At 52.8% G+C, this 5,115-nt stretch overlaps 1 protein-coding gene across 1 annotated transcript in view; it reads left to right on the forward strand.

Moving 5' to 3' along the window:
• The window catches only part of ETS1 (v-ets avian erythroblastosis virus E26 oncogene homolog 1), a 67,794-nt gene that overhangs the window by 56,200 nt on the left and 6,479 nt on the right, over window positions 1-5,115 (forward strand).

Genomic DNA, 5,115 nt, shown 5'->3' on the forward strand with positions numbered 1-5,115 from the left:
CTGAGCGTCTTGGGTAGAACCTCTCCATCGGTGGAGGGCAGAGCCTCCAGGGTCTCTGGGTTGCCCCAGTATCTGTGTCGCTGGCTCAGCGGTCCGCGAGTGAGGGGTTTTGGGGTGCCTCTGGGGTCAGCCACGTGAATGCAGGCACACCTGAGAGCACGCAGCCCCACAAGGCTGCATGTCCTTCAAGCGTGGGCACTCCAAACCTCATGGAGGATGTAGGACGTGGCTGCGTGCAGGGCATTTGATGCCTTGTGTTTTCATTTACGCATGGATGCCTCCTGCTTGGGTCTGGTAGGAACTGGTGTCTGGTTTGTATTGCTGAGAACACAAGGTAGTAGAGAGCCCTCGTTTCCCCCTCCAACACTTTTATGCAACGTGCTGGCCACTTGCTTGTAGTTTCCCACCTTGGGCAGGAGTGGCTGCATTTCCAGCATTGCTGTGTGTGACGTGAAATGATCTTTTCTCCTTTTGGCCTGGAGGAAGCACTTGGTTTTGCTCTTTACCTTGGTGCGAGGCAGGGATGGTGCCAAAGCAGACCCAAACATTTTCCGTTCCCTGCACTGGCAGAGATGAGAAGGTGATAGGCCACGGAAACTCCAGCTTTTTATATGACAGCCCTCCAGCAATCTGGCAGCTCCATGGAGAGAAACCTGGTGGGATGGGGCTTCCAGCTAAAACTGAGATAATCCTTTCCAGTCCTTCTGTGCCATGTCTTTTCCCTGTACTATAAGGAAAATTCGCAGGGTAGCCTCCTGCCTGTTCTCCTTTCCCTCGTACGTGCTGATCTCTCCTGCCCCAGCTGGTAGCAGCTGTGGCCCGGAGGAGCCAAGCAGTGGAAATAGTTTGTGCAGATAAAGATCATCAAAAGGTTGAGAGCAGATCCTGAGGTGCGACTGTCCCTGAAATCTCCTCCCACGCACAGCTCATCTTAGGGCTGATATCTAGTTCTTTGTAAGGGGGGGAGAGATGCAGAGGGGCGGAGAGGTGGAGAGATAATTTTAGGAGCTATGTGTAAAAAAGGAAGTGGTTTGTTGCTATAGCTTTAGTTAGAAAGAAAGCTCAGCCCTGCCTGCTGAATGAGCCTGTTTCGACCAAGTCTATGCAAAATAAAAGTGTGCTCTGCTATTCCTGAATGGTTTTCGGCTGGGGGATGTGGTGGGGAGAGGCATGAGTGGTAGGAGGGGCCGTGCCCCGGGACACCGTCCTCCGCTGTGCCACGGAAGTTGATGTTCCTAAGAAAAGAGACCGTGAGCACCACTTGTGATTTTTATTCCTATTTTCTCCTGATAACGCCTTTCACTACGGCCTGTGGAAGTGTTTTGGGTACCCAGTGCCTGGGCGGGAGCGTTGGTTGCATTTTAACAGCTGGGGAAACTGAGGCACGGGGGCACTGGCAAGACTAGGAGCTTTATTTTCCAAGCTGGATGTTTCCCTCCACGTTTGCTGTAGCTCATGGAAAGGAGCCACCCCCATAGAGAGGCGGCGTTCCCAGCTCCTCCGTGAGCGAGGAGCCGAAGTCGGCGGCTGGACCCTGTGTTTTGCCAAGGAGTATTAGCACCCCAAAGAGTGTACTTGGACTTGGGCCGTCAGGAAGGGGGGACTTCAGTTAATGCAATGCCAGAGCACACTTCCAAATGCTTTGCGCTGCATAACATTTTCCCTTGCCTCATTTCAAACCCTGTTTTGAGCCGGGAAGATAATCCCTTGGCTCAGGCATTTCGGTGTGATCAATAAGTGGGAGCGCCTGATTTTTTTTTTGCATTGCTTCACTTGAGAAACTTTAAATGGGGAGAGGAAAATCGGAGGTTTCCAGAATCAGCAGTCACTTGGAAATTGTTGGGCTGGAGCACTGCTTGCTTGCTCTGAAGGCTGCTAAGCAATAATTCAGATCCTCAAACCGCCGCAGCCTGTATTTACCGTTGGGAACGATCTTTGGACAGACGATCTTTGCAGACATGTGGCTCCAGAGATGTCCTCTGTCCCTCTTTAAAGCCTACTGACCTGTCAGCACCTTAGATTTTCTGTGCAAAGGGAGCACAGCATGGGTGCAAAGCAAAGCCAGGCTGCTGTGAAAGCAGGTCACAGCAAGAGCAAGTGAGAACATGTTGCCTTACAAACTGTAGGAGAACTGGGCACTCTCAAAACTGTTTTGTGTTGGTGTATTTCTGCAAAAAAAAAAAATCCAGGCTGGCCACTGAGAAGTGCTGGACCTCTCTCTTGGGCCAGCTGAGCAAGCTGTGTGGGGACTCTCAGGCAGAACTCCTAGATCCTTCTTTTTTTGCTTTGCTTTACATTACTTTTACTTTACTCGGGGGAGGAAGTGCTGTCTAGCAGCTAGAGCAGAGGAACTTAAAGTCTGGGCTCTGTTTGCAGCTCTGGTGAGGAGGTGGAGCCTCCAAACGAGCAGAGCAGGGGATTACCAGCCCAGGGTCCCAAAGTGGCCGGGACCCCTGCTTTCCCTTTCTCACTCAGATGATGCCTCGAGCACATGTCCAACACCAGTCACCAGCCAGTGGAGCACCCAACAGACATGCCGTGGTGTGCACCTTTTAGGGCTGGAAGGGTGAAGCCTGGGGAGATCACGTCCTTCATCTCCAGGGCTCTCTGGGTTGACTTTAAGAACTTGACAATATTGTTCAGGTTTTGTTACCATGGGCCTGTTTTGCCGGTGGCCCAGGGAGGTGGCACAATGCTTTATCGCAGCCGCGGCAGATCTCTGATGGTATCTGCCCTAGGAGGCGCATGCTTTGGTAAGAAGGTGCATTTTGGCGGAAGCTCCATTTGCGTTTGATGTGTTCTTCACCCAGCTTGCAAGCAGCTTTTCAAAGCTGCGTTATCTGCCCCCACATCTTGACCTAATTTAACAAGTTGCCATGGTTGCTCAGATAGAGGTTGATGCAATTTTCTTATCTTTTTTGAAGGAGAAATGTAACTGCTCAGGAGTTGGTGAACTTCAGTTTCCATAGCTGCAGGGAGGGCCAGCTCTGGACACCTGGTTTTGGGGCCAGCTCTCTCAAAGCTTGGCCAGCTTGAGTCTTACATTAAGCCAGATTTTTTTTTTTTGACATGACCTAGGAAACGAAGACAGAATGCATCTATTAAATTTAGGCAAGCGGTGTGTCAGGATGTGTCTTCTCTGCAGGCAGATGTGCTAAACTTCACGTTGTCTCAGCTGAGCTCAGTTTAAGCTCCTTCGTTCATGCAGCAGCCCAGTGTTTGGTGTGGGTGGGCGGCTCGTGCTAAGCGCATGCTGGCACATGGGCACAGATCCTGGCTGGGCTAAATCGAGCTCAGCTTTGCCTCTGTGCCACCTGCAGCCCTGCCTGGGGCTGTGCCATAGCTGGATCCTGCAAGCCGCTGGCTCCAATGGGTATCACAGCCGCTCACATCCTTCGTGACACCCGACATCGCGTGGATAAACACGGATGGTCTGTAGCAGAGAAGCGTGCAGCCCGTGCAGAGGGCAGGTGGTGCGAGTCTGACCACACTGGTCTTTGGCCTTTCTGCCCTATATTTATTTTTCCACTACGCTGACCTACTCGTGCTGCTGCCCTCCTGATGATGCAGGTCCAGCGGAGGTTAAGACCCTCCCTCTGCCCCTGTGGTTGGGCATAGGTGCTCAGGGCTCAATTGTTTTTGGCATTTCTTGAGTGCCCCAAAGCACCTGCGTGGGTTTATAGCCAAGCTGTGGTGTTTGTTTGCTCTGTAGTACATAGGACCTCAGCATCATCTGTGCAGGCCGGGGCTTTCCATCTCACGGTGTTGTCTGCATTGCCACGACACCAGATCGGTGATGTGCTGAGCTGCTGCTCCACAGAGCTGAACAGACAGAGCAGAGCAATTCCCCTCATGTTTGAGAGGCGAAAGGAGGAAAGAGGGACAAGAAAGGTGAAGTGAGTGCACACCAAACCTTGATCCCTCATCTGCAAGGCTGGTTTTGCATTTGTGATGCTGTCCTTTCTTACAGACCTGGTTAGGAAATTGCTGATGCCTTTATAGACAATCTCAGCACCCAAACAGTTAATGCCCCCTTCCCAGCTAATACCACACATGACCTGAGTGTCTCTCTTAGCCACAGATTGATACTATCTTCATTATCATGCTGCCCTTAAAGAAGACAGAAAGTAGTGCAGGGAATAGCTGACCTCTCGCAGATGCTATCTCACCCGAGCACCCAGGAGCGCTTCTGTCTACCCGGGCCAGATCCAGCCCTGATCCTTGCTATCAGCATTTGCAGTACCATGTCGATAGGGCCCAAATTTGCCTGCTAAACCCATCTGCCCTGTCCAAATTGTCTGCAGTGTGCAGAGCCTGAAGCCTTCGACAAGCCTCCCTTTCTGAGCGATGCTTATCTGTAACACAGAAGTGAAAGCATGCAGCTGCTGTTTTGCAAGAAAGTCAAGTCGGTGCCAAAGAAAGTGGGTCTCTTTCAAGAGAGCTTGTGTGCTTCCCCTCTTCTTCTTCTTGCCTGTGCTGCTGGCCTGAGGCTTCCACCAGCGAGCTCCCCGGACGTGCTGTGGTCATCGGCATCTGAAAATCTGCCAGCAGCTGCCTTCCCGGCCCCTCTCCCACCACGGTCCGGTGTCCTGGCTGTCCTTGACATCCAGAGTCTGTGTAATAGCTTTCCTCGAAACGTCAGCATCCTTCCTGCCTGCTTGCCTGCACTTCTGGAGAAGTGTGCCTGTATGGGCATCCGTAGCCACTTGTATCATGGGTTAGGGGAATTTGGAGATGCAGTCTGCTGCCCCAGCAATCAGAAGCAGCACGACAGCACCTCTGTCCCCTGTGCGATGCAGGGGATGTTGTTAGCTCGCTCGTTCTGGGTCATACCCTTTACCTGCCCTTGCAGGGTGACTTCGAGTGTGACCAGCCAAGTGGCTCCTGCCCGCTTTCTGCCTCCAGCGCAGAGCCTGCATGGGCTCAGCAGCCCTTTTCGCCTCCGCAAGGTGGGGAGCTCAGGGGTGGGGCTCGGGGCTGGTTCAGTGGCTCCTGCTCCACCTGCCAGACATGTGCAAATGACAGTGAAATCAGCCCCACACAACGCTGCCCAACCGTGACGGCAGCTCAGCCCTCACCCACGCTGCTGCCGGCGCTGGCACCCGCCTCCCACCC

Source organism: Pygoscelis adeliae, unplaced genomic scaffold (genome assembly GCF_000699105.1).
Source record: "Pygoscelis adeliae isolate BGI_AS28 unplaced genomic scaffold, ASM69910v1 Scaffold224, whole genome shotgun sequence".
Lineage (NCBI taxonomy): Eukaryota > Metazoa > Chordata > Aves > Sphenisciformes > Spheniscidae > Pygoscelis > Pygoscelis adeliae.